The 11,331-nt window shown below is 33.7% G+C and overlaps 1 non-coding gene across 1 annotated transcript; it reads right to left on the minus strand.

Annotated features, from left to right (window-relative positions):
- Nucleotides 1–5,622: 5,622 nt before the first annotated feature.
- LOC125164976 (U6 spliceosomal RNA) lies at nucleotides 5,623–5,729 on the minus strand. Its single transcript, XR_007151887.1, has one exon. It is a non-coding gene; the product is annotated as a U6 spliceosomal RNA (small nuclear RNA).
- Between the last annotated feature and the right edge of the window lie 5,602 nt (nucleotides 5,730–11,331).

An 11,331-nucleotide genomic window follows, 5' to 3' on the forward strand; every position in this document is an offset into this window, starting at 1 on the left:
AGGGGCTCTGCCTTGCCCGGTGGGCTGCCCCTCCACCGTCCTGGCTCCCTCCCACCAGTCCACTAGCATGCACCGCCTCTCCACCCTTCCTACCCTTTTCCCTCAGCCTCTTGTTTACGCTTGGCTCTGGGGAGTCTGTTCTGCTAGTCTTCTGGTGGTTTTCTGGGTTATTATTGGAGTTTATGTATACATATATTTTATATATATGTATAGTTTATATATAGTTTAACATATATATTAGTTGATATATAACTATATGTATAACTATATATATATAACTATATATATAATCTATTCAGCAATTGGATACTTGGGCTGTTTCCATATTTTGGCTATTGTAGAGAATGTTGATATAAACATTGGGGTGCATGTATCTCTTTGAATTAGTATTTTTGTATTCTTTGGGTACATACCTAGTAGTACAGTTGCTGGATCATAGGGAAGTTCTATTCTTAACTTTTTGAAGAACTTCCATACTGTGTTCCACAGTGACTGTACCAGTTTACAGTCGAACAAACAGTGCAAGAGGGTTCACCTTTTTCCACATCCTCACCAACACCTGTTGTTTCTTGTGTTGTTGATTTAGCCATTCTGACAGGTGTGAGGTAATATTGCAGTTTAGATTTGTATTTCCCTAATGATGAGTGATGTTGAGCATTTTTTCATGTATTTGTTGGACATCTGTATGTCTTCTGTGGACAAATATCTATGTCTTCTGCCCACTTTTAATTGGAATATTTGGTTTTTTGGGTGTTGGGAGGAGATAATTGCAAGTAACATATCTGATGAAGGGTTAGTATCCAAAATATATAAAGAATTCATAAAATCCAGCACCCCAAAATGCAATCAACTGTTTTAAGTGTAGAGTTTGATGATTTTTGACAATGTACCCACTTGTATAACCCATGTAACAGCCATCACAACCAAGATGTAGGACTTTCTCACAACTCAAGGAAGTTATTTTGTGCCCCGACTTTAGTCAATACCTTCCCCTGAACATACCTGCAACATCCTAATACTCCATTCCTTGGCTGTAAATATGCACTGATTTGATTTCTGTCACTAGAGATTAAATTTTATTTTTCTAGAATTTCATGTAAATGGAATCATACAGTACGAACTGTATTGTGTCTGGCCTCTGTTTTTACCTTGTTTCTGTTTTATCTTGTTTCTCTTCCTCAGTGTGGTTTTAGAATTTATCCATATTTTTACATGTGTTTGTAGTTTCTTTTTATTAATGAGTAGTACTCCATTGTACGTATATATCACAATTTGTTTATGAATTTACGCAGTGATACACATTTGTGCTGTTTCACTTTTTAGCTATTAAGACTAAGCCCGAGGGGCGCCTGGGTGGCTCAGCCCATTAAGTGTCTGACTTCAGCTCAGGTCATGATCTCACAGTTCCTGAGTTTGAGACCCATGTCAGGCTCTTTGCTGACAGCTCAGAGCCTGGAGCCTGCTTTGGATTCTGTGTCTGCCTCTTTCTCTGCCCTCCCCTGCTTGCACTCTGTCTCTCTCTCTCTTTCAAAAATAAATAAAACTTAAAAAATTTAAATTTTTTTAAGCCTTCTATGAACATTTGTGCACTATTCTTTGTGTGAACATAGGCTTTTCTTTCTCTTGTGTGAAATAGGAGTGGAATTGCTAGATCCTGCAAGTGTAAGTGCACATTTAATTTTATAAGAAACTGCCAAACCGTTCTGCAAAGTTCTTGAACCATTTTTCATTACTACCAACAGTGTATAAGTATTCTGGGTGCTCTTTTTCCTTGCCAGTGCTTTGTCTTTTCAGTGTTTTGTTATTCATTTGTTTTTTGCTTTAGCTATTCTAGTGGGTCTGTAGTGGTATCTAATTGTTTCAATTAGCATTTCCCTGATGACTAATGCTGTTCAACAACTTTTCATGTAATTATTGGCCACTTGTATAGCTTGTTTGTGAGGTTTCTGTTAAAATCTTTTGCCAGCGTTGGGGAGCTGTTTGTCTTCATGTTATTGAGTTGTAATTTTTTTTAATATTTTCTGCATACAACTCCTTTATCATATATATGTGTTACGAATATTTTTCTCTCTGTCTGTGCAGCCTATTAATTACCGTTAGAAGATTGGGCATTTAAAATTTGATGAAATCCACTTTATCTTTTTTTATTTTATTTTATTTTATGCTCCCTGTTTCCTAGGTCCTAAGGAACCCGAGTCTTGCCTTGTCCAAGATCATAAGGTTGTTTTCTATGCTTTCTTCTATAAGTTGTATAGTTTTAATTTTTATAATAGGTCTGTGCATTATTGAGACATTATTTTGAATTAGTTTTGTGTATGATGTGAAGTAAACCTTGATGTCTGCTTTTTAAATGGATGGATATCCATTCATGCAAGCACCATTGGCTGAAAAATTAATCTTTTCTCTCATGGAATTACCTCTGTGCCTTTGTCAGAAACCAATTGGTCATAAATGTGTAGGCCTGCTTCTGAATCCTCTTTTTTGTTCCATTGATGTAAATATCCTTTTTTTCCTTTAGGGTAAAACCTTACTCTTTTTTACTTTGCTTTAGTGTAAGTCTCAAAGTCAAGTGAAGTCCACCAATCAGCTGCTACTTCTCAGGGGTGAGTTTTAACTTTCTGTTACTGTATTTTTCAGTTATATAATATGTATTTTGATAAATTTTTTGTATTTCTCTATTGATATTCCTTATCTGTTCACTCACCTTCATTATCTTTCCTCTAGTTCTTTGTATATTTTTCTTTTAATTCTTTGAATATACTTATAATTGACGCCTCGAAGTCTTTGCTATATTGAAGAGCTGGTTCTGCCCAGATTATGTTTTAATTGACTCCTTTTTTTCTGGGTATGAGTCACATTTTTCTTAATTTTTTTTCATGTCTCACAATTTTTCTTTGATAAGCGAATAATGTAGACGATATGTTATAGTGACTATGAATTCTGTCAGGTTCTTCTGAGGAATGTTGGCTTTTTATTTTAACAGTTAACTTACTTGGGTTCAAATTAAAAAAAAATGGCTCCCTCACATGTGAAAAAGTTGATATCTTAGTTTTTCTCTTATAAGTTCCATCTGGCGATCTCGTGTGTGTGTCTCCATAATTTGTGGTCAGCAAAGATATTAGGGCAAATTTTAATGTCAGCCTCCTCAACTCAGTTGTGACAATAGGACTCTTCTAGAAACACTCCAATTCAGGGCTAATCATAAGGTTCACCTCATTTGCTTTACTCTTCACACAGATTACACTCCTTCAGTATATGAATCGTGAAAACATTGTCATTTATTCTCTCCAGTTTTCTCGTTGTTAAGACTGGAATGTAAGTCTAGGTCTTGTTCACCCATTGGGGCCAAAAGTAAAACTCTCTGGACTACAGTTTTATACACAAGTTCTAATACATTGTTTGACAATCTTCTTTATGGATTCCATTTATTTTTATATTAGATCTTCTCTGCCTATATTCCATTTTAATAATTTTCTTTCTCTTTTTTTCTTTATTTCATTTATTTGTTAATCTGTCTGTATTCACTTTATTAAATTTTCATTTCAAAACAAATTCTCATTAGTTTTTACCTTGTTCCTCATTTATGACTTTCTCTTTAATTTTCTTGTTGATTTCAATCAACTCATTTCTTTTCTTGCTGATTTGTCTATTTTGTTCCTAAAATGCGAATTTGTTATATAAGCATTATCTTCAAACACTTATTTTAGGGTATTTTATTCAGTTTGAGTGTTGTCTTATAACTCTAATTTCTGCTTCATGATTTGTTCTTTTGGAGGAATTTTCCTTAGATATACTGTTGTCATTTTCTGTTTTTATCTTATAGTAGCTTTACATGGAAATATCCTAGTTTTATTTTACCCATTTTATAAACAGTGTTCCTATTTCTAAAGCACACTTTTCTGTTTAATAAAGTTACTTTTTATATTAATTTTTAAATTTAAAAATTTTTAATTTGAGCATAATTGACAATGTTATATTAGTTTCAGGTGTGCAATACAGTGATTCACCTTTTCTATATGTAATGCTATGCTCACCACAAGTGTAACTACCATCTGTCAACATACAATGCTATTATAATATTATTGACTATATTCTCTATGTTGTGCCTTTTAGTCCCATGACTTATTCATTCCATAACTGGAAGCCTATAGCTACCACTCCCCTTTACCCATTTTATCCATCCCCTATACCCCTTCCCTCCAGCAACCATCAGTTTGCTCTCTGTTATTTATAGGTCTGATTCTACTCTTTGTTTATTCATTCATTGTTTAGATTCCACTTATGAGGAAAATCATATGGCATTTGTCTTTCTCAGTCTGACTTATTCCAGTTAGCATAAAATGCTCTAGGTCCATCCATGGTGTCACAAATGGCAAGACCTCTTGTTGTTTATGGTGGTGTAATATTCCATCGTGTATATATATCACAAGATAGTTCTTATTCATTCATCTATTAATGGACACTTAGATTGCTTCCTTATCTTGACTATTGTAAACATTGCTGGAATAAACATACATACATCTTTTGGAATTAGTGTTTTAATTTTTCTTTATAAATACCCTCTAGTGGGATTACTGGATCATGAGACATTGTTACTTTTAATTTTTTGAGGAGTCTCTGTACTGTTTTCCACAGTGGCTGCACCAATTTATATTCCCACCAACAGTGCATGGGTGTTTACTTTCCTTTTATTCTCTTCAACACTTGTTATTTCTTGACTTTTTGATACTAGCCATTCTGGCTGGTGTGAGGTGATATTTCATTGTAGTTCTAATTTGCATTTCCCTGATGATTACTGATGTTGAGCATCTTTTCATGTGTTTGTTGGCTATATGTTTTCTTTGGCAAAAAGGTCTATTCAGGTCCTCTGCCCATTTTTAAACTGTATTGTTTGTGGTTTTGGTGTTGAATTATATAAGTTCTTTATATATTTTGGATATTAACCCATCACTGGTTATATCATTTGTAAACATCTTCTCCCATTTTATAGGTTGCCTTTTTGTTTTGTTGGTGTTTTCTAAAACTGTACAGAAGCTTTTTAATTTGATGTAGTTCCAATAATTTACTTTTGTTTTTGGTTCTTTTCCTGAGTAGACATATCTAGAAACATGTTTCTATGGATAATGTCAGAGAAATTAGTGCCTGTGTTCTCTTCTAAAGTTTTTATGGTTTCAAGTCTTTCATTTAGGTCTTGAGCCCATTTTGAGTTTATTTTGGCTTATGGTGTAAGTAAGTGGTTCAGTTTCATTCTTTTCCTGTTCAGTTGTCCCAGCATCATTTATTATAGAAATTGTCTTGTCGCTATTATATATTCTTGTCTCCTTTGTCACAGATTGACTGTGTAAGTGTGGGTTTATTTCTGGGCTTTCTGTTCTTTTCCACTCATCTATGTATCTATTTTTGTGCCAGTACCATACTATTTTGACAACTGCAGCTTGGTAGTGTATCTTGAAATCTGGAATTGTGATAACTTCATCTTTGCTGTTCTTTCTCAAAATTGCTTTGGTTAGAAATCCATACAAATCTTAGTAGTATTTGTTTTAGTTCTGTGAAAAATTCTGTTGGTATTTTGATAAGGATTGCATTGAATGTGTATATTACTTTGGGTAGACTTTTTTTTTTTTAAATATGGAACGCTTCACGAATTTGTGTGTCATCCTTGCGCAGGGGCCATGCTAATCTTCTCTGTATCGTTCCAATTTTAGTATATGTGCTGCCGAAGCGAGCACTGGGTAGACATTTTAACAATATTAATTCTTCCAGTCCACAAGCATGGAATATCTTTACATTTGTTTGTGCCGTCTTTCTTTCATCAGTGTTTTATATTTTGCAGAGTATAGCTCTTTTACCTCCTTCATTAAGTTTATTCAGAGGTATTTTATTATTTTTGTGTAATTGTAAATGGAGCTGTTTTCTTAATTTCTCTTTCTGCTACTTCATCATTAGTATATAGAAATGCTATCAATTTCTGGCTATTAATTTTGTATCCTGCAAATGTACTGAATTCATTTATTACTTCTCATAGTTTTTTGGTGGAGTCTTTAGGGTTTTCTAAGTGTAGTATCTTGTCATTTGTACAAAGTGAGAGTTTAATTTCTTTACCAATATGGATGCCTTATTTCTTTTTCTTGTCTGATTGCTGTTACTAGGATAAAGTTACTTTTTAAAAATGGATATATTTTATGTTGGTGGTGGTGGAAGGAAAGGACTCATGTCTTTTTTTTTTTTTTTAATTTCAAGAGCTCTATTTATTTCTCTTAATTCCTTCTTTGGCTTCACTACCAGTTTAAATGGATGTCTTCTCCATTCTACTTACCTGCCTCTCCCCCCAAAATGTTCTTTGTCCAAGGCTGCCACCTCAGGACCTATGTATTTTCAAATCTTTTACTATATCTAGGACTTTCGCCCATCACTTTTCAGACCTGTGTTCAGTGTTGGATTTTTCTGTAGTAAACTTATGTTTGATTTGTTCATGCCCATGCCCCCTTTTCTCTTTTCCTGTTTTCTATGCAGTTTCTTCAGACTTAGCCCTTTTCTCCAGACACAATGTCTTGAGGTGATAGTCAGAAGTTTAATAGTAGCTGTGTTGGAATTTAATTTAATTTAATTTAATAATGATTTCTCTATATACAGATAATTTAAAGCTCATAGTATTCTCCCAGCTTCAGGGTGGTTTTATCTGAACTTCTTCATTTGTGTCTCTGCTACTTTGCAGACTTTGTGGACCTATTCTGATTCTGATAACCATCTTTACACTATGGTCAACTGCACTCTCTATTTCCCATGCGATTCTGCAATTTTCTACAAGAAATATTTATACATTTCATAATAAAGGATTAATCAAATAGTTTCCCCAAGTTTCAGCAAGGCACGTTACATTTTTTTCAAGTCATTGTAACTTTGGGAATGAGATAACTAAATAATCCTAGCTGACAATACAGTAAGGTAAATTTGAAACCTTTTAAATAACCACACTTAAAAAATGTAGATCTTAAGGATCATGTCAATTATGAGAGAAAGCTAGAGATCAAAAGGTTATGTTACTGGTCCTGTTCCGTCTGATGTTTTAATCAATAACTTAGATAAGGGTTTAAAGGCATTTGTTTCAGATATTGTAATGACATATCTTGAAAAAGATACCAATACTTTTGATTACAGAAATAACATTTAAAAAAAATCCTAAGAGGATAGAAAATGGATTAAAGCCCACCAAACTAAGTTAGCACAGTGCTTTTTTGATTATTTTAGATAAGAGAAAAAAATCAATTGTATGAATTTAACATGTGATGAACTTGGTTTGTCAGGAATTCATATGAAAAAGACCTGACATTTCTAAATAATAATGAACAAAATATAAATCAACAATATGATTCATCTGCACAAAAAAAGACCAAAACAATGTTAAGTTTTGCTATTAGGCTGTTGTGGGAGAAGCGGCTATAAAGTACATTTTAGTATGGATTTTGCCAGAATACCCAAAGATTTTGAAGTTATGGCATTTAAAAAATAATATGATAAGTTTGGTTTGGGGAGGAAATTGCTTATGATATCTGCGAGAGGATAGTTAAGTGCAGTGGAATCTCTAGAAGATGATCCTAGGACTATGGTTAGAGATGATTGGGATAAGAAGACATTTCTAAATATTAAATAAGCTCAATCATGATAAGCCATTTCCTGTGAATTCTGTAAGCTCCAATCACTATAGATTATTAAGCAATGTCTGCTTATATTTTGTGTATATGCTTTGTTTTGGAGGTTGCACAGAGATGACTTCTAAGATCTTCGTCAACTGTAAAAGTTAAGTCTATGATACTGTGCTTACATAAAACAGAAAACAAAATAAAAGTACTTTGAAGTCTATATATGACTACAGAGATAGAATTGGTAAGGAACTCCTTCCTCTCCATTTGCACAGGAAGCTACAGTCAGATTTATTAGACATGTTGAGAAAAACAATCATAAAATCAGTGGGGGGAATATGTTTTAGTTTGGATTTGATCTGCAAGTTGCTGCATATAGGAGACCATAGTGAGATAAAATGCCAGCCCTTCCCTTCAGCATAATGTATATTAGAATTCTCAGGAGACACAACATATGACAGCGTAGGCCTGGTTAGAACAAGGATGTCATGTCTGGGTCTACAAATTACTTGTAGAAGTATTCTCTACACTTTCTACACAGTGAAAGAGTCTCTTGAAATTTTGGAAGTTACAATGGAGATAACTAGAATTATACAAATAAAGTTTTTAAGGGTTTATTGCTTAGTCTGAACTTTCTGTAAGGAGAGAGAAATGGAAAATGTTATACAATTTACTATCAAAACTGTGAAGCACCTGGGATTTTACCATACCCTTAAGCTAGTAAATTATCCTGCCGCAGAAAGAAGACAAATAACCTCTGGGTTAGAGACAAAGGACAATTAATTACTCATAGTAGCCAGAGACTCAGCGTTTTCTTGCACTGGTGCCCTACACCCCAGTTCCCACAAGGTGATGTGAAGAGGGCCAGGTGACACCTGTATATGTGTTGGGTTATATCACAGGAAAGAAACCTTGAATTTAGGAAACATGCATCTTTTACACAGGATACCAAGCAAACCTTCCTGTTTCTCTCAAGGAAGACACTATATCCTCCAATGCTGCTTGCTATGCAAACATTCTTGAAAATATAGCTCAAAAAAAAAGCAGTCAGTGTCTCTGCTTATAAGATATGCAGAAATAAGAAACCTATGAATAATTGTCTCCCAAAACTGAAATTTTATGGCCACCATAATGAAGACACTTTCTGTTGGAAATCAGGGATAAGGAAGAATGACCCAGGATAACAAACAAAGAAAAGAAAGACTATGACCAAACAAAGATCTATTGTGAAGGACATTTGATTAGGATTATTACTAATTTCTACAAAGAAGGGATTAGGCAATACAACCAGAACCATGTTAAATATTACTCTCAGTATTGCCTATTTCTTCTACAGCCTGCACTTCTGTCCTTTTCTTTTTCCATGCACACATGCTCTAGTAAAGCCAATCCATCACAGACATTAAAGAATTTTCAGTTAGTCCTTTTTTTTTTCAACTAAAAAGTTCTACATGTATTGTTATAAATAGTTATCTTAACTAGCTAGAACCCAGGTAATGATTTCAATCAAGATTCTCATGCCAAAGAATAGGCATAATTGGTAAGAACACTGTGCTTCTTAAATTTTGAGTGAAAGGGTACATACACACACACACACACACACACACACACACACACACAGCTTCTGGGCACCATCTTACAGAATTCTGTTTTTTCTCTTTGAGTAGTTGTAAGGTAGGTCTCATAAACCTGGTTTTTAAATAGCCACCAGTGATTTTCATGCTGCTCTATTTGAACAATGATTTGAGAACTAAAGCTGGAGGCAGCATCTCCTATTAAGTCTTAGTGGACTACTATTACGAGGGCATATTGAAATGTAAGGCACTATGTGAATGGAAGGCATTGAGGTATAAATATTGGAAAATACTTTTTCAACATTATTAGCCTGTGTCTATGTGCATTAGTGTAGGTGCATTTGAGTGAGGACCCTCTGGAAGTGGGATAATGGAAGGAGGCAAAAGTGGGATGGGGATCCAGAAAGCTTCCCATTTAGAAGAGATCCTTGAGTCCTTGCTTGATGATAATGGGGAATATCGACAGTCAAGTTCATCATAATTAGTGCAGAGTTGTTAATTTAATATAAGTCATTCAGACACAGGGGCTGTTTTTATTTTACCTCTGATATTGCCATTGGAAACTTAGAAGTGTTACTGTTTCTTTTCTCAAACCTCAGTTTGCAAAAGCACCGACTGGTTTATACGAATTATTAGGAAATTTGTGGTGAAGAGTCAGACCTTCATTTTTAAAATCAGGGATCAGAGTAAAAGGTTTATAGGTATCATTTGCCTTCTATAGAAAGTACTCAGGACCCTTCAACTGGAGAATGTCAATAATGCAAAGGATGCTTTGTATCAATGCTCCAATAATATGTCCATGACTTTTAGGTCTACAGTTCTGAAAGAAAAAGTAATAATAAGACACTTTAGACAGGGAGATGAGACCCTCCTTTAAAATTCTTCCTTTCATGCCTGCTTGAAGGGACTAATCATGTGTATTTCCTGACAAGCAATGCTTTAGTTTTTATTATACTTTGCTTCTGATCTACAGTAAAAAATATAATTTAAGGAGCTACATGAAAACTTTATTTCAGTTTTTCCTTGTAGATGTTTTCTATTTAAATATAAATTAATTAGGAAAACAGGTTTTCATTTTTACCAAAAAGGGATCAATTATATTGAATGCATGGGAGATACTTTTACAAATAATTATTTTATTTACATTTTATTTTTTCCCCTAATATTTTATTATAAAAAGTTTCAAACATAGAAAAACATAGAAGGGTACAGTGAATACCAGTATAACTACCAATAGGTTCTTCAGTTAACTTTACTATATATGCTTTCTTACATAACTATCTGTCCCATTGCTTACCCACAAATCCATTTAAGTTTTTTGATGCATTTTAAAGTAGGTTGTAGACTATAAATAAATATTAAAATCTGTTTGATGAAATGCATGCTGAAGTGTTTAGGTGCCTCTAAATGCTTAAGCATACATAGCATTAACTATGGTTCAACATTTGTTTATTGTTTTTAAGATAAAAATTTTATATAACTATATGTGAAAAAAATTAGTGTATGACTTGATAGATTTGGAATCTGCTGCATACATCCGTGAAAACCAAAATTCCTTTAAGAAACAGAAAATTTCTATTACACTTGGAAATTTCTTTATGCCTTTTGCTCATCAATACCTACCCACCTGCCCTCAGATTCAAATACGATTCTTTTTTCCACTGTAGATTAGCCTTGCCAGTTCTAGAACTTTATATAAATGGTATCATACCTTATGTGTTCTTTTATGTAAGCCTTTTTCCATTCAGCTAAATGTTTTTGAGATTAATCTATGTTGGTGTGTGTGGTTAAGGAATTTGTTCTTTTTATGCTATAATTTATAAGTATACCACTGTTTATCTATTCTCTTGCTGATGGACAAATGAGGTTTACAGACTTAGCTATTCTGAATAAAACTGCTGTAAACATTTGTGTACATTTCTAATGTATGTTTAGTGTGTCTAAATACCTCTTGTGATAATTAATTTTTGTGTCAACTTGGAGAATGTTTTTGGATGAGATTCACATTTAAAATTTGAGTAAGCAGATTGCCCTCCATAATGTGGGTGGGCTTCATCTAGTCAGTCGAAGGTTTGAACAGAACAAAGTATTGGCTTCCTCAAGCAATAGGGAATTAT

This window comes from Prionailurus viverrinus, chromosome B1 (genome assembly GCF_022837055.1).
Source record: "Prionailurus viverrinus isolate Anna chromosome B1, UM_Priviv_1.0, whole genome shotgun sequence".
NCBI classification, from domain to species: domain Eukaryota; kingdom Metazoa; phylum Chordata; class Mammalia; order Carnivora; family Felidae; genus Prionailurus; species Prionailurus viverrinus.